Below are 18,858 nucleotides of genomic sequence, written 5' to 3'. Positions count from 1 at the left end.
GCCTTTCTGTATTCTGGCAGTTTGTGGAGTTCTATTTATTGTGGAATTTCCTCGCTGTGGGTGGGGTTGTACCGGTGGCTTGTCAAGGTTTCCTGGTTAGGGAAGCTTGTGTCGGTGTTCTGGTGGGTGAGGCTGGATTTCGTCTCTCTGGAGTGCAGTCAAGTGTCCAGTAATGAGTTATGAGATGTCAGTGGTTTTGGAGTAACTTTGGGCAGCCTGTATATTGAAGCTCAGGTCTGTGTTCCTGTGTTGCTGGAGAATTTGCATGGTATGTCTTGCTCTGGAACTTGTTGGCCCTTGGGTGGTGCTTGGTTTCAGTGTAGGTATGGAGGCATTTGATGAGCTCCTGTTGATTAATGTTCCCTGGAGTCAGGAGTTCTCTGGTGTTCTCAGCATTTGGAGTTAAGCCTCCTGCTTCTGGTTTTCAGTCTTATTTTTACAGTAGTCTCAAGACTTCTCCATCTATACAGCACTGTTGATAAAACATCTAGGTTAAAGATGAAAAGTTTCTCCACAGTGAGGGAGATTCACAGAGTTACATGGAGAAGAGAAGAGGGAGGAGGGAGTTAGAGGTGACCCGAATGAGATGAGGTGGAATCAAAAGAAGAGAGAGCAAGCTAGCCAGTAATCACTTCCTTATGTGTGCTCCACAGTCTGGACCACTCAGAGATGTTCATGGAGTTATACAGAGAAGAGGAGGGAAGGAGACAGAAGTGGCCAGGAGGATAAAAGGGGGGAATCAAAAGGAGAGAGACAGATCCAGCAAGTAATCAGTTCCCTAAGTGTTCTCCACCGTCTGGAACACACAGAGATTCACAGAGTTGGGTAGAGAAGAGAAGGGGGAGGGAGGAGACAGAGGCGACCTGGTGGAGAAAAAGGAGAGTCCAGAGAGGGAGAGAGCAGTCAAGCCAGTAATCTTGCTCCCAAGTAAAAATGGGTACTGAAGATTGGGTTCTTAAAGGTACAAAATTGATAACAAATACCAAAAATCAAAGATTACAAATCTAGAATAGAGGTTGGATTTTCAAAAATACAATATTAAAGAAAAGAAGAAAAAAAAGTCACAAAAATTATTTTAAAAAATATATATATGAAGTTTGCTTTAAAAAAGTAGGGTCTTTTTGTTTGCAAAGTAGTAGTAGGTTATAAAAATGAAAAGGAGTAATAGAGGACTTAAAAATTAAAAAACATTAAAAAAAAGAATGATCATAAAAATAGTAAAAATATATCTAGGACTTTCTCTGGTGGTGTTGTGGGTATTTTGGGGTCAGTTCATTTCGGCTATTCCCTTGGTCCGGCTTATATTTCTCAAGATCTATAGGCCCCTTCCCATGTAGTCAGTACTAACAACAGGGTTTTAATCTATTGCACCTGTCACTTCCAAGGCAGTTCCCTCTGTTTTAGCTTCTTCTGTTTGCTGGTCTCTTCAGTGTCTGATTTCCACCCTGACACAAAGGGAGCGGTGGTGGACACTTTCTTTTAGGCTCACTTGTTCAGTCGCGCTGTGGGGAGGGAGGGACACTGCAAACAAATAACACTGGCATGTTCTCGTAGTGTCTCAGCCACACTGCACCTGCCCCCTCTCACGGCACATGTGCCCCCTTGCCCACACTGCTCAGGTTCTAGGTTGCTCCGCCAGGAACCATCCAAGGCTGGCCCTGGGCTGCCTGCACCTCCCAGGTCTAAGCTGCTCAGGTTCAGGCACTCGGGTAGTCCTCAGAGGTGCAGACTTGGTTGGGCCTGCGTTTTGTGCCCTTCTCATGTCCGAGGAGCTCATGTGATGAGGTGTTTGGCAAGCGCGATCTCTGCGACTTATCGCCTCCCCCGTCCCTGCCGCTCGGTTTTCTGGGTGTACAACCAGCGCACCTTCTCAGGCAGATATTGACCGTCCAGAACCCCAAGAAGTCTTAGTTAGCAAAGAAGCCTGCTTGTAGTTTGGTAGATAATGTCTCTCTGGGGCTGCGATTGCCCCCTTCTGGCTCTGGCTGCCTGTCACTGGAGGGAGATGGTCTGCAGCAGGCTAGCTCTGTTCAGTCCTTTGTTCTGTGCACGGGCCTGGCGGTGTCTTAGGTTAGGGCTGGCTTTTCGTGTGGTAGCTATCCCACAGTCTGGTTTGCTAGCCCAAGTTAGTTTGCTCAGATTGGCCTCAAGGCATTCAGGCCCCGGTCCTTACTCTAAGCCATGCAGCCCGCGCCTCCCTGCCCATACCCGCTTGCTAGTGGCAGGTGCAGGCGTCTGCGCTGCTTCTCCACTGGGGGAGTTACCGTTGGGCTCATAATCTGTGGATTTTAATTATTTATTTATTTTTCCTCCCTGTTATGTTGCTTTCTGTGCTTCCAAGGCTTGGCACAGACTCGGCAGTGAGAGTGTTTCCTGGTGTTTGGAAACTTCGCTCTTTTAAAGACTGCCTTCCCGGGACAGAGCTCCATCCCTACCTCTTTTGTCTCTTTTTTTGTCTTTTATATTTTTTCCTACCTCCTTTCCAAGACAATGGGCTGCTTTTCTGGGTGCCTGATGTCCTCTGCAGGCATTCAGAAGTTGTTTTGTGGAATTTACTCAGCGTTTAAATGTTCCTTTGATGAATTTGTGGGGGAGAAAGTGGTCTCCCGGTCCTATTCCTCTGCCGTCTTAGGACCGCCCCCCTAGTTTGGATCTTTAGGTCACAAGTTTTCTCAGTTTTTGTTACATGATGATGAAATGCATGTCTTTTCTTTTAAGGACGTTTTTCCTTAAAGCACATTTTTTGTCCTATTAATGTTGGTCTTTTAAAAATAGATTGATTTATTTATTTTTGGCTGTGCTGGGACTTGTTGCTGGGTGAGGGATTTCTCTAGTTGCAATGAGCAGGGACTACTATCTAGTTGCAATGCACAGGATTCTCATTACCATGGCTTCTCTTGTTGCACTCTTGTTGCAGAGCACGGGTTCTAGGGCACATGTGCTTCAGTAGTTTTGGCTCATAGGCTCTAAAACACAGGTTCCGTTTCTGTGGCACAGGGCCTAAGTTGTCCTGAGGCATGTGGAATCTTTGCAGACCAGGGACCCTGGTGTCCCCTGCATTGGCAGGTGGATTCTTAATCACTGAACCACAAAGGAAGTCCTCCTATTAATATTGTTATCCTACGTTGATATCTTGGTACATTTGGAAACTTCTCAGCCAAGTTCTCTTCAAATACCACTTCTCCCCTGTTCACTTTCCTTCTCTATGGGGCTCACATTAACCATGTATTAGGTATACTCATTGTATCACCTTTAATTCTCTTTTTAGGGGGAGGGTATTCTCCATATTATATCTCTCCAGGTTCCATCTTGGATCTTTTCATAAGACTTACCTTTCATTTCTCTAATTCTTCGTTCAGGGAGGCAGATCACCTTTGACCCTTGAACTGTCACATCAGGGTAGATTTCAGGGTAGGGTTTATTGTACTCATAGAGCAGAGCAGAGAAGTGAGACTTGGGGATAAAAAGCCACTTGTCCCAGGTCACCTAACCTGAACCAAGTAGAACACAGTCTAACATCACAGACTACACTCTACATCCAGACCCTTTCCTTGGTGCCTGTTTTCTTGTCTGTGACTGCTCCCTACCTCTCATTTCATGAAAAGTGGAGCCATGGTGAGGTCTCTCAGCCATTTTTTAGCTCTATGATACATGTGTGTTTAGATTTGATGTATGGCAAAACCAATACAATATTGTAAAGTAATTAGTCTCTAATTAAAATAAATAAATTTAAATGATGTTTCTTCATTAGTCATGATATTTACTCAGGACTACTTCTGATACTGGGACCACTGATATGTTGTTGTCAATTTAGAGCACACTGATAAAGTGAACTCTTTACAAAGAAGAGCACGAAGCTCGGGTATTTACCGAAGGCAATACGCCTATTGGTCTGAACCGGTCACTTCCCAGCAGCAGCAAGACAAAGATTCAAAAGAAAGTGATGCTCATATGGACATCCAAGGAAGATAGTAAGTGACCAGTCACCATGGCTGACATGTACCAACCACTGAACAACAAAACCTTGCAGTTAAATATGTCATTCTTCTCTCCAACTTGCCAGAGTAAAAAATGATTGGATCAGGTTGATGTTTGAGCAGTCTTTATTATAACTCTGGTATGATTTGGGAGAATGTAGAGAAGTCTTTCCAAGCCTATATGGACCACTTTTTTCTTTCCACTTCCCCACAGCCCATCCTGGGCCCCCATGCCTTTCCCTGACCATCCACCACCACATCCTGGACTGCACTGCTGACTTCCTCTTCCCACCCCTAGGATGGCCAGGAGACACTCTCAGGTTCTAAATGTGCTGTGGAAGCCCCAAGTGCTTACCAATGTACAAGGTGAGCACAGAGGATCCAGCAGGGTTCCAGGTGGTACAAGAGGGTGTGTCAGCCCTTGTCCTGAGGACTGTTTTAATTCCAGGGAAGTTTCTTTGGATCTGATCAGGTGAACAGTCAAATCCTGCAATTTCTTCAGCAGTAAGTACCCCTGGGAATCTGAACAAGGGGAGGGCTGGGACAGGGGAGGCCACCCAAGCTCAGGATCTGCACATGGGAGTTTTCAAGTCTTCTTTGAGCTTCAGACCACAGAGAGAGACTCGCCTCACTTCTTCCCTCAGCTATTACGTGATCCATGACTATGTAGATCGCCAGGGACTGCTGGGCTTTTATCATGACGGAGGCCTGCTTCTTCCTGACCATTCCATTCCACTCCAAGGACTCAGGCTTGTGAGTATCACAGTGTAGACTCCTCCCCCAGGCCATGTGGTTCCCCAGCAGATGCAAGGCCAGCTCCTGCTGACACCTATGCTGGCCAGACCACCACCCACTGTTCCTCTGTGTCTCCTAGAAGCAGCATGTGTGCGTACTTCTTGGACAACAGGAATATGAAGACACTCAAGGACCCCAGTGAGTGTGTGGTGGGAAGAATGGGCCGGGAAGGGTGGTAAGGGGGCCAGTCATAGGGTCTGTGGCATGGCAGACATGACCTTTGCTTTCTTCCCCTCCCCACAGTCCCGCGTGTCCAGATGATGAAACACACAAAACATGACATTGTGCATGCCCTCTGTGCATTACCCAAAACTCAGCATGACTTCAGCTCCTTTGAGGTGGACATGTGTTTCCACACGGTGAGCACCTGCTCCTCGCTTGGTGGTGAGGGGCAGAAAGGCGCAGGTGGGAAAGAGGATGAGGGGTGACTGAGTACCTGGTCTCTTCCTTATCAGGAAACGATGTTCTGCTTCTCTGTCAGTGGGGTGTTCAAGGAAGGTGAGTGTGTGTAGCCCGCTCCCCCGAGATGCCTGCACTGCTCTCTCACTTGGTCAGGCTCCCTCCCACCAGAACTCTTCCTTCCAGATTCTCTCCCCTGCCCTCCCTCCCAGCCCTCAGTCTTCCCACAGACAACCCAGGTCTGAACTGCGTCCATGTCTGCCCTGCCCACCCTGGGCACTAGGGACACAGGCTGTGGAGTTTGGTGGCTCCCATACCAGATCCTTACACTGAGAACCTGGGCTACTACTTAACCTCACAGTTTCCTCATAATATCCATCTCTTCAGCACCTGAGAAAAATGCATCCCATGAACTTGTGAAGTGGTTGTCATGGGGACATGTCACTGGGAGCAGACATCTCCTACCTTTGCCCTCCCCATTCCTGACATGCAACTCCCCATGTGAACAGATATCCCCTCAGCATGAGTGTCAAGTTAGACCCTGACTGGGGAATGACGTGGGAGCCTGTAAACACGTGAGGTTCTTAGGGGGTACTCTTGCTTATTGTTTGTTGTTTGTTGTTGAAGTGGAAGGAATTTCTCAGGGCTGTGTCTGTGCCTTCACCCGGACCTTCACCACTACTCCCACCAGCTCTTCCAGGTGAGAGCCATGTTGTGGGTGGGATGGCCCATCCAGCCTGGGCTCAGGGCCCTGGGCATGTGGATGCAGATCTTAGGCTGACTCAGTATTGTGGAAAGCCAGCAGGGAGATCCAAGGACCAGTCTAGCCTAGTGGTTAGGAAGAGCATGGGCTCTGGAATCAGCACATGGGTTCTCTCCTTGACCCAGTGCTCACTCTCTGTGTGATCTTGGTCAAGTCTCATCATCTGTCTGTGACTCTGTCATCTGAAAATGGGGATCAGACTGTACACTCCTGTACAGTTACTGTTCAGGGTAAATGTGAAGTTGTCCCTGGGTTGGGGAACAGACCATCCATTGAGTGAAGCTGGTAGACAATCTCTCTGAAGGTGAGCTCTGTGCGAGAGGCAGAGGAACCAGTCAAGGAGCCTGGGGACAGACACAGGAGGTTATGGAAAGGATCTAGGTGCTGAGTGTTAGTGGGAGAAGTCAGGGTTGGGGTGCAGTTGGTCCATTCATAAATTGTCCACACATGCATTTTTCCTCCAGTTTTTGTATAGTGAATGATGAGCTGTTTGTAAGGGAAGCCAGCCCCAGTGAAGCTCAGCGTCTGCATTCTCCATCCTGTGTCAGCCACCTTCATGGTCATCCTCTCCCCCGAGTAGCAGGTAACAGTGCGGGCTTTCTCCATCCTGTTTGGAATCACCTTCAATGGTCTCAGAAGTGAGTGCTGGGTTTGCGTGGACATAGGAGGGAGCTGGGATGAGTGTAGGAGTAATTAATGGGAACTTGAAGGTAAATTGTTTTCCTTGTTTATTTCAGTTACTTTTACCCTGAACATTTCATTTTTACTACATAGGAAGCTACTAGTTGTTTTGAGCAGGCTTGAATCATTTTTAGGAGTTTAAGGAAATTTCTCCCTGTGTTAATGGACAATTGGGTGTTCAGATGTTTTTATCATGATACAATCTGCATGAGGTTCATTTCAGTGTATAATACACAGTATATGTGAAAGAGAAAAATAATTGTTCCACAACATAACACCCTAAGATAACCCTTTTGTTTTTTATCGTCATTGTATCTTCCTGAAAGTTTGCTTATGTACATATATACGTAATTGTACATGTATATATATATATATTTGTATATTTCTCTACAGAAAATGAGATCTCATCATGAAAGAGAGAAAAGGAAACCACAGAAGATACGAAGATAAAGAGAGGCTTCTGGCTGAATCGGGACCTGAAACTTGAGCAAGATTAAAAGTTAATGTGAAGGAGCCATCCCATCTCATTTTTTACCCTTAAATTTGCCCATACACTTATTTTCCTTCATAACCTCTTATTTCTATTGCTGAGTTAAGTTATATCTCAAATGGAATAGTACAAATTGTGAGCCAAATAAATATTGAGTTATTACTGCATGAAAGAATGGAGCGTTGTATTTCAGTAAAATGGTAGTACTTTTTAGTTTTTTGTCCCGCATGGAGGCAGCAGATATTGGAAATTCTGGTGTGACATGGCTGGATGTTGCATGATCTGATACCTCCTGCAGTGTTGAATGGGAGAGAGGTCCACACCGGGAGCCAGCACGGGAGTTCCCACCCATGACAAAGGTCATGCGGAGAGGCCTGATATGCAAAGGCGAGTCAGGACTCGAGGGGCCCCCTGGATCTGCTTGAGCATCTACCCCAAAACCAGAATCTGTCTGTTTTACTATTTTACGACTTTCACCAACTCCTCTGACATTAATGGGGGGCTATCCCCGACCACCTTTCTCTGAAGGAAATCAACTTAAAGCTCCAGTTAATTAGCCTCCTGGGCATAAGAGGAGTGTTTCAATCCAAACCCCTCAGATGGCTCTCTAACTTCCCTGACAGGTTTATCTGGACTCCTATAGCTACGCATATGATTGTTTACAGCCTCCCAACCGCGAGAGGCACGGGAAGCCTAAGATATTCAAATAGTATAGAGCCTCTTGGGGAGTTAGAAATTATTAGAATAGAACTGGTGGAGGATTTCATTGTTGAGCCAATGCTTGCTGCCAAGTTTCCAGATCCCCTGTATTGGGTCCTTGGGAGTATATTAATTAATATAGTTGGTATATAGAAAAAATAAGTAGTGGCCTTGGTGTTAACAACTTTAGACCCTTAAGGTAATACATTCTTTCCTTGTTGTAAGCCCACTGCACCTTTGCCCTATAGGAATGCAACTTTATCTAACACTTTCGGAGGATGGCGCCAAACTTTGAAATAATTACTCTTAGAAAAAATAAATTTTCTGGTTAACTAACCTTTATCAGAACAAAGAGTCATAAAATGTTAATAGGCCTCCTAGCCAGAAGATGATGTAAATCACCTAAAGCATTTGTATACAATACGTTTGCAGGAAAGAAAGCCTGGTCTCGATAAGGATCAAGGACTGCTGACTTTGCATGACTTTACACCTCCTATTAACCTCTATGCACACCTTAAGTTATATAAGCTCCCTTTGAAAATAAAGCTACGGGCCTTGCTCATCAGGCTTGGTCTCCCCGTGTTGTTCTTGCTTCCCTTTCTCTCCTTTTCTTCTCTGTTCTTCCTTCAGCATGACTGAATGGAGCATGGGGGCTCTCTGAGACCACTTACTGCCTGGGCTTCTAAGACCCACTCGAGAAGGTGCTTAAGGTGGGGCACCTTCAGCTATTTGGAAGGGTGCCTGCAGCCTCTGTGGTCAGAGCAAGTTCGGTGTCACGAACTTTATTGGTGTCCCACGTAAACCAGTCAGATCAAGCCTCTGTCTCTCCCCTTTTGCTATTCTTTCGCCAAAGCTGTTCTCCTGAGGATATCCCTGGATCCAACCAGTAGGTCCAGAATTTTCCTATCAGTATATTAATATAAGGAGCAGTCCAGGAGCAGCAGTTAGGCAACACCACAGCTTGCTGCCCTGTTGCCATCTCTCACTGAAACTACCAGGTGAGTTAAAGGCAAGCCTGTCTTCCCAGTGAGGGGACTGGATTAAGGTCTGCTCAGAGGCATGATGTGGGCAGCTCTTAGGAGCTTCTGAGTCTCCCAAGAGACTAGAAGTTATTCTGTCTAGAAGTTTGAACTCCAGCCATATCAGAGAGTCATTTGCATCCTTTCTAATCATATCTACCATATCATTAAGGAGAAGTGTGAGAAATGACTTTACACAGTGCCTGCCTTAGCCCCAGGCTTTCTCATTCACCCCTCAGGACAGCTCTGGGTTAGAGATGAGTTCCATTTCACAGCTATAAGCTCCTCCTCTTATAGCTTTTGTCCCCTGTCCAGATAAGTGGGAACTTGGGGTGAGGTTCTGTCCCTTGCCCTCTCTGGAGGACAAGGGAGCAGCCTCCCTTTTAGACTATGGGCTAGAGAAATGGTCACTTTGCTCTCCTGTGATATAACAGGCTCAAGGGGTACTCCCTCAAAAGCCCCTATTGATGAATATAATACTGCACAGACATGTGCACATGCATTCATTACCTAAGAAAAGAATTTATTATGTTCAGTTTCATGAGGAGATGAATTAGAATTAAAACGAATTGCCAGCATATCTACGTGTGTGTGTGTGTGTATCATCGGGCTGTGTGTAGGAAATGTATAATATCATTACTTATAAAAGCACAATATGTCAGGTAAATATGTGGAGATGACATACCTCTGAGAGAAAGACATTTCCTTCTTTACCTCAGAGTCCCCTTCCCTAGTGTGCAGGACAACTTTTGAGGATTGGGGAAAATGGAGTATCATTTTCATGTGGAAGTGCTTTAAGAATCAAGTCTGGAAGGTTCCACAGGGGGACCTTTTCATATATCCAGAAGCAAAGAGCAGGGAGAAGGCAATGCAAGGGCAGCTATGGTGGCCTTCAGTGGAGCAGGAGCTGAGCAGGGCAGAGTGCTTCAGCTAGGCACCTCCCTGGTAGCCCCCACGTCACCACTGTCTGCAGCTGAGAACCAGGAACGCTATTGGGTAAGAATTTTCCCTGGGTCGTTAGAGGATGGGCATAGGGCCAAGCACCCAGGGAGAGCCTAATGCTTGTCTGCAACCTTCACCTCCGCAATCTTCACTTCCTATGTACTCCACTCTCAGTTGGGTTCATCCCTAACTTCTTGCTGATTACCACCTCCACCATTCATATTTTGGCTGAGTAGTAAGAAAAAGAATAATACACATAAAACTGAAAAAAACCCCACAAAAATGATAAAAGATACCAAGCACACAGATAAATTACTAACTTATCAAGGTAAATCATTCAGCACATAATGGTTCACAGCATCAAATCCTGGTCTTCTGACTGAAAAGGCTCTGCCCATCACCTCTGTTTCTATAGTGAGTGTACTTATGCGTTAGGACTGAGGCCAACACAGGTAAGGGACTCAGCCCAGGTCCTGTGGTCAGCTGATGACTCTGGAACTGGAGATTTGCTCGATGACTTCTGTCTAGCTGACCTGTGCCTATTCTTTGCTCTCCTGTACTAATCCATCCTTGGGGCTTCAATAAGAAGTTACTTCTGGTCAAACAAGAATTTGAAAAAAGACACCAAAACGTGTGAGCAAATAGGAAGTGATGAGATGGAACCAAAGTTTACTTCTTGATTCCTCATTTCCAGATAGTTTTTCAAATTTTCTATTTAATAGCACATAGGAGACAAGCTTCCCAGGTGGCACTAGTGGTATAGAACCCACCTCCCACTGCAGGTAGACATAGGAAACTCGGGTTTGATCCATGGTTGGGGAAAATCCCCTGGAGAAGGAAATGGCAACCCACCCAGTATTCGTGCCTGGAGAATCCCATGGACAAAGGAGCCTGATGGTCTGCCGTCCATGGGGTCACACAGAGTCAGACACAACTGAAGCAACTTAGCATGCATGCACAAGGTGCAGGGTGCTGCTGCTGCTGCTAAGTCGCTTCAGTCGTGTTGGACTCTGTGCAACCCCAGAGACGGCAGCCCACCAGGCTCCCCTGTCCCTGGGATTCTCCAGGCAAGAACACTGGAGTGGGTTGCCATTTCCTTCTCCAATGCATGAAAGTGAAAAGTGAAAGGGAAGTCGCTCAGTCGTGTCTGACTCCTAGCAACCCCATGGACTGCAGCCTACCAGGCTCCTCTGTCCATGGGATTTTCCAGGCAAGAGTACTGGAGTGGGGTGCCATTGCCTTCTCCGGTGCAGGGTAGGCCAGGAGTAATACATCTCAAAGTCCCGTTGTATATGAGCTGTTCTTTGAGGTTTTCTCCTTTTCTTCTAACAAGTCTAGAAGTAGGCAGCCATAGTCCTGTTTTACAGATGGTCAACCTCAGGCTGACAGAGAAGGTAAAATTTCCAGGGTCAGATGTCTTCCCTTTGCCCTCTGCAAAGGCCAACCGGCAGCTCCATTTTACATGATGGATTTCCAGGGCTTAAAGACTGATAGTGGAAAATTCACCTGATGTAAATCTAGGTTGTGTCATGCTCCCCACTGGACATGAAGATGATAATGGGGATGAAGTCCTCCTCCCTGGGCCAGGAGGAATGGGTGTGGGGGCTACAATGAGTACCTGATTCCTGAGGTGCTGAACTGAACCCAGGAGGCAGCACAAGCTGTTACTCTTTGGAAAGAGGACCTGAATTGCTGCACAGGCACAGGAGGGCCTAGAGGAGCTATGCCACGTTGAAGGTCAGGAAGGGCCGCGCTGAGGAGATACCCCTCATCCAAGGTAAGGAGCAATGGTTTCGCTCTGCTGGAGCAGCCGTGAAGAGATACCCCACGCCCAAGGTAAGAGAAACCCAAGAAAGATGGTAGGTGTTGCAAGAGGGCGTCAGAGGGCAAACACACTGAAACCATACTCACAGAAAACTAGTCAATCTAATCACACTAGGACCACAGCCTTGTCTAACTCAATGAAACTATGCCGTGCCCGTGTGGCAACGCAAGATTGTGGGGTCATGGTGGAGAGATCTGACAGAATGTGGTCCACTGGAGAAGGGAATGGCAAACCACTTCAGTGTTCTTGCCTTGAGAACCCCATGAACAGTAATGAAAAGGCAAAATGATAGGATACAGAAAGAGAAACTCCCTAGGTCATTAGGTGCCCAATATGCTACTGCAGATCAGTGGAAAATAACTCCAGAAAGAATGAAGGGATGGAGCCAAAGCAAAAAGAATACCCAGCTGTGGATGTGACTGGTGATAGAAGAAAGGTCCAATGCTGTAAAGAGCAATATGGCATAGGAACTTGGAATGTCAGGTCCACGAATCAAGGCAAATTGGAAGTGGTCAAACAGGAGATGGCAAGTGTGAATGTCGACATTCTAGGAATCAGTGAACTCAAATGGACTGGAATGGGTGAATTTAACTCAGATGACCATTATATCTCCTACTGCAGGCAGGAATCCCTCGGAAGAAATGGAGTAGCCATCATGGTCAACAAAAGAGTTTGAAATGCAGTACTTGGATGCAATCTCAAAAACGACAGAATGATCTCTGTTCATTTCCAAGGCAAACCATTCAATATCACAGTAATCCAAGTCTATGCCCCAACCAGTAACGCTGAAGAAGCTGAAGTTGGACGGTTCTATGAAGACCTACAAGACCTTTTAGAACTAACACCCAAAAAAGATGTCCTTTTCATTATAGGGGACTGGAATGCAAAAGTAGGAAGTCAAGAAACACCTGGAGTAACAGGCAAATTTGGCCTTGGAATACACAATGAAGCAGGGCAAAGACTAATACAGTTTTGCCAAGAAAATACACTGGTCATAACAAACACCCTCTTCCAACAACACAAGAGAAGACTCTACACATGGACATCACCAGATGGTCAACACCAAAATCAGCTTGATTATATTCTTTGCAGCCAAAAATGGAGAAGCTCTATACAGTCAGCAAAAACAAGACCAGGAGCTGACTGTGGCTCAGACCATGAACTCCTTATTGCCAAATTCAGACTTAAATTGAAGAAAGTAGGGAAAACCACTAGACCATTCAGGTATGACCTAAATCAAATCCCTTATGATTATACAGTGGAAGTGAGAAATAGATTTAAGGGCCTAGATCTGATAGGTAGAGTGCCTGATGAACTATGGAATGAGGTTCGTGACATTGTACAGGAGACAGGGATCAAGACCATCCCCATGGAAAAGAAATGCAAAAAAGCAAAATGGCTGTCTGGGGAGGCCTTACAAATAGCTGTGAAAAAGAGAAGCGAAAAGCAAAGGAGAAAAGGAAAGATATAAACATCTGAATGCAGAGTTCCAAAGAATAGCAAGAAGAGATAAGAAAGCCTTCTTCAGCGACCAATGCAAAGAAATAGAGGAAAACAACAGAATGGGAAAGACTAGAGATCTCTTCAAGAAAATCAGAGATACCAAAGGAACATTCCATGCAAAGATGGGCTCGATAAAGGACAGAAATGGTATGGACCTAACAGAAGCAGAAGATATTAAGAAGAGATGGCAAGAATACACAGAACTGTACAAAAAAGAGCTTCACGACCCAGATAATCACGATGGTGTGATCACTGACCTAGAGCCAGACATCCTGGAATGTGAAGTCAAGTGGGCCTTAGAAAGCATCACTACAAACAAAGCTAGTGGAGGTGATAGAATTCCAGTTGAGCTATTCCAAATCCTGAAAGATGATGCTGTGAAAGTGCTGCCCTCCATATGCCAGCAAATTTGGAAAACTCAACAGTGGCCACAGGACTGGAAAAGGTCAGTTTTCATTCCAATCCCAAAGAAACACAGTGCCAAAGAATGCTCAAACTACCACACAGTTGCACTCATCTCACACGCTAGTAGAGTAATGCTCAAAATTCTCCAAGCCAGGCTTCAGCAATATGTGAACCGTGAACTTTCTGATGTTCAAGCTGGTTTTAGAAAAGGCAGAGGAACCAGAGATCAATTTGCCAACATCCACTGGATCATGGAAAAAGCAAGAGAGTTCCATAAAAACATCTATTTCTGCTTTATTGACTATGCCAAAGCCTTTGACTGTGTGGATCACAATAAACTGTGGAAAGTTCTTCAAGAGATGGGAATACCAGACCACCTGATCTGCCTCTTGAGAAATTTGTATGCAGGTCAGGAAGCAACAGTTAGAACTGGACATGGAACAACAGACTGGTTCCAAATAGGAAAAGGAGTTCGTCAAGGCTGTATATCGTCATCCTGTTTATTTAACTTATATGCAGGGTACATCAAGAGAAACGCTGGACTGGAAGAAACACAAGCTGGAATCAAGATTGCCCGGACAAATATCAATAACCTCAGATATGCAGATGACACCACCCTTATGGCAGAAAGTGAAGAGGAACTAAAAAGCCTCTTGATGAAAGTGAAAGAGGAGAGTGAAAAAGTTGGCTTAAAGCTCAACATTCAGAAAACAAAGTCATGGTATCTGGTCCCATCACTTCATGGGAAATAGATGGGGAAACAGTGTCAGACTTTATTTTTCTGGGCTCCCAAATCACTGCAGATGGTGACTGCAGCCATGAAATTAAAAGACGCTTACTGCTTGGAAGGAAAGTTATGACCAACCTAGAGAGCATATTCAGAAGCAGAGACATTACTTTGCCAACAAAGGTTCAGCTAGTCAAGGCTATAGTTTTTCCTGTGGTCATGTATGGATGTGAGAGTTGAACTGTGAAGAAGGCTGAGTGCCGAAGCATTGATGCTTTTGAACTGTGGTGTTGGAGATGACTCTTGAGAGTCCCCTCGACTGCAAGGAGATCCAACCAGTCCATTCTGAAGGAGATCAGCCCTGGGTTTCATTCAAAGGAATGGTGCTAAAGCTGAAACTCCAGTACTTTGGCCAACTCATGTGAAGAGTTGACTCATTGGAAAAGACTCTGATGCTGGGAGGGATTGGGGGCAAGAAGAGAAGGGGACGCCAGAGGATGAGATGGCTGGATGGCATCACTGACTCGATGCATGTGAGTCTGAGTGAACTCCGGGAGTTGGTGATGGATAGGGAGGCCTGGCGTGCTGTGATTCGTGGGGTCGCAAAGAGTCGGACACGACTGACCGACTGAACTGAACTGAACTGAACATGTTCACAGCTACTATATGAAACCTGTTTTACATTTTATCTCATTCAGCCCTAATCTCTTTTCAAGGCCAATATGCACTCACAAACAGTGAGAAAGAGAGTTTTTGTGTGTGAATTTTTAAATTGAGATACAGCTGAGGTAGGGCATTATTTTCAGGTGTACAGTAAAGCAATTTGGATACATATATATATATATATATGTATTTCAGAATATTATCCATATATTATTATAAATTAATCAGTATAATGTCGGTACCTTACTGTAATTCCTTATTGGTTACCCGTTTTGTGATAAGAGTTTGTATCTGTTAATCCCAAATTCCTATTAATTCCTGTCCCTCTCCACTCCCTATCCCCTTTGGTAATCATAAGCTCAGTTTGTCTGTCTGTGAGTCTGTTTCTGTATTGAATATAGATTCATTTGTATGATTTTTAAGATTCAACATATAAATGATATCATATCATAGTTACTTTCTCTTTCTGACTGACTTAACTAACTATAATATTCACTAGGTCTGTCTATGTTGCTGCAAATGGTAATATTTCATCCTTTTATGGCTGAGTGATGGTCCACTGTTTGGGTGACTGTGTGTGTGTGTGTGTGTGTGTATCATATCACATCTTCTTAAGCTAGTCATCTGTTGATGGGTACTTGTGTTGTTTGAGTGTCTTGATTACTGTAAATGGTGCTGCTATGAATGACAGTTTTCTTTCCTTCTGGCTATGTTCCCAGAAGTGGAAATGCTGGATCCTATGGTAGCTATATTTGTAGCTTCCTCAAGTACTTCCATACCAATCTCCATAGTGGCTGCACCAATTTAATTCCCACCCGCAGTGTATCAAGGTCCCTTTTCTCCACACCCTCTCCAGAACTTTTATTTGTAGACTTTCTGATGATAGCCAGTCTGACCCATGTGAGGCATAACCTCATTGTGCTTCTGATTTGCATTTCCCTAATATTTACTTATGTTGAGCCTCTTTTCCAGTTCCTCTTGGAGATCTGCATCTCTTTGGAAAAATATTTAGATCTTCTCCCCATTTTTTCATTTTGTTGTTTACCTTTTGTTTAGAGTTGTGCATTTTGGATATTAAATCCTTGACAGCCACGACATTTCAAATATTTTTCTCTCATCCCATAAGTTGTCATTTCATTTTGCTGATGGCTTCCTTTGCTGTGCAAACCCTTTTAGGTTTAGTTAGGTTCCATTTGTTTATCTTTGTTTTAATTTATTTTGCCTTGGGAGACTGATCTAAGAAGATATTGCTATGATTGTTTTGTCAGAGTGTTTGTTGCTTCTGGTCTCAGAATTCTAAGAGTTTATATTTAGGTCTTTAAACCATTTTGAGTTTATTTTGTATATGGTGCGAGGGGGTGTTCTAATTTCACTGATTTACATGTAGCTGTCCAGTTTTCCCAGCACCACTTGTTGGAGAGACTGTCTTTTCTCCATTGTACATTCTTGCCTCCCTTGTTGAAGATTAATTGACCATAGGTGCATGGGTTTGGGCTTGCCGGGTGGCACTAGAGGTGAAGAATCCTCCTGCAATGCAGGAGACGTGGGTTCCATCCCCGGGTCAGGAAGATGCCCTGGCAGAGGGCATGGCAACCCACTCCAGTATTCTTGCCTGGAGAATCCATGGGCAGAGGAGCCTGGTGGGCTACAGTCCATGGGGTTGCAAAGAGTCAGACACGACTGAAGTGACTTCGCACGCAGGCACACACTCGTGGGATTATGTCTGGACTCTCTACTCTGCCATTGATACATATGTCTGCTTTTGTTCCAGTATCAAGTTGCTTTGATGACTGTAGTTTCCTAGTATAGCCTGAAGTCTGGGAGGGTTATGCCTCAAGCTTTGTTCCTTAACTCAGGATTGCTTTGGTAATTCTGGGTCTTTTTGTAGTTCCATATAAATTTTTGAAATATTTGTTCTAGTTCTGTGAAAATGTAATAGGTTTTTTTGATAAGCATTGCATTAAATATGTTGATATCTTTGGGAGTGTAGACATGTTATAATATTAAGTGTTCTGATCTAAGATCATGGGATATCTTTTGAAATTCTTTGAATTTTCTTCCAATTATTTGATCAAGGTTTTAGAGTTTTTATGTCTTGGTTAAGTTTATTCTTAGGTATTTTTGATGGCATTTTAAATGGGATTGCTGTTTTTTGTGTGTGTGTTTTTTTTTTTTTTTGCAATCTCTTTCTGATATTTCTTTATTAGTGTAATGGAATGCAATAGATTCCTATAGATTAATCTTCTATCCTGCTACCTTGCTCAGTTCATTTCAGGGAACAGAATGTAAAAGTTAAGTAACATGACCTAGGAAACAGCATTATTAACTACTACTTCAGGATTCATAAACGGGAGTTACAAAAATGATTCAGCATTTCCCATTTTATACTTTAACTGACATTCGACATCCCAGGAAGCATCATTATTCAGTTGTTCTTTTCAAAACAATGTGAAGAACATGCAAAACACTAAAACTCATTACAAAGTATTGGATACCCTCTGCATAACAACATTAAAGATGTGTAAACACCTGGAGATATTATATTCACATATAGATTTCTTAAGCTATAGAGTAGGTCAATGATATCAAGAGCACACAAAAACACTTGAAAAGAAAAAAAACTATGTAAATAAGTAAGAATTAAATCATATTAAGTGAACAGGATTGTCATGATGTACCAAAAATATGATGCTATTTTTTGCAAAGAATATATATCAGCATGGGTGTATGAGTGTGATTAAATATGTTAGTGCATTACATGCAGAGAAAAATCTGGAAAGTAGGCACCAAGAAGTTAAGAGAAACTCATGTCTCTATTTTTTCCATATGTGTTAAACAAAGAGAAGTATTAATTGGTGACTTATCAACATATTAAGAGAAAGTTTTGTAAAACGGGTTTATCAACAGCTGAGTCACAAAAGAATGGTGTAGAAATACATTCATTGACTTAGGTATTAAACAGATCTCTGTAATGATTATTCGGTGAATATGCATTGTCAAAGATAGAGGATGTTTTTATTTTATAACGTTGCCTTTCTAGGGTGTTTTCAATATGTAATTTACTGAATAAAATGTTGAAAATACAAAAAATTGCACCCTGATAAAGATACAACATTCATATATTCATTGTTTCAGAAGGCGTTGAAAACAATGTATTTGACAGTTTTCTATATGTGTGTGTATTTATATGTGTTTTTTGTCTCAAATTGTTTATATCAATTATCCATACACTAATTCGTGCAGCTTTCTACTCAATTCACTAGGAGGCTGGATTTCCAGTCCCCAGGCTTGAAGATCCCAGCATGGGCATAAACACAGAAGGATTGCTGCCAGTGTGAAGTCTAGAAATCTTGGCCTGTGGAGGGGAATCCGTTCCACTCCACACCAATACCACGGCTCTTTCCGTCCCCCATCCTTTGCCAAACCCCCAGTTCAGACATTCACACCTGCAGTTCTGACTCTGTTCACCAGGTGGCAGCACTCTCCATTTTCTACATATTTTTCTTTCTCTCCCTCAAGGAAAAGACATTATTTTTTTTTAAAGTAAAAAGTTTCCTAAAAGACAGAAGTAGGTACAACGGGCTTTAAGTTTCTTTGAAAATTCAGACGTGTGTAAAAAGACTAACAGGATATGCGTGTAGTTTCTATCCTGCTTCTCACTGAGGTATTATGTATACCGTGTGTGTACTATGTGGAGGGACTGTCGGTCCAATTCCTTATCTGCATCTCAGCCTCTCTGTCTTCATCCGCAGACCTGCATAACTGGAAATGCCTATAGGAAACATGATGGACGTTAGTGGCCATCCCTTGGGGATGGGGATACAACCCTCATCCCTTTGACTTCAGACCTCATTCTAAGCAACAGTAGTCCAAGCTTGACCCCGAGTCCTGGAAACTGTCATGGAAACAAGAAATGATGTAGGTGAGTGGGAGAGCTTGTAACATGGGACAATGTGGCACCTTCTAACTC

At 43.9% G+C, this 18,858-nt stretch overlaps 2 pseudogenes; both read left to right on the top strand.

The window, feature by feature from the left end:
- The window catches only part of LOC113889396, a 40,690-nt pseudogene extending 35,490 nt beyond the window's left edge, over positions 1-5,200 (top strand).
- Positions 5,201-5,233: 33 nt separating this feature from the next.
- The window catches only part of LOC113889394, a 35,752-nt pseudogene continuing 22,127 nt past the window's right edge, over positions 5,234-18,858 (top strand).

The sequence above is a fragment of the Bos indicus x Bos taurus genome, unplaced genomic scaffold, assembly GCF_003369695.1.
Source record: "Bos indicus x Bos taurus breed Angus x Brahman F1 hybrid unplaced genomic scaffold, Bos_hybrid_MaternalHap_v2.0 tig00011925_arrow_arrow_obj, whole genome shotgun sequence".
NCBI lineage: Eukaryota > Metazoa > Chordata > Mammalia > Artiodactyla > Bovidae > Bos > Bos indicus x Bos taurus.
The sequence above is the reverse complement of the archived record's forward strand: the minus strand, read 5'-3'. Positions and strand labels throughout refer to the sequence as shown.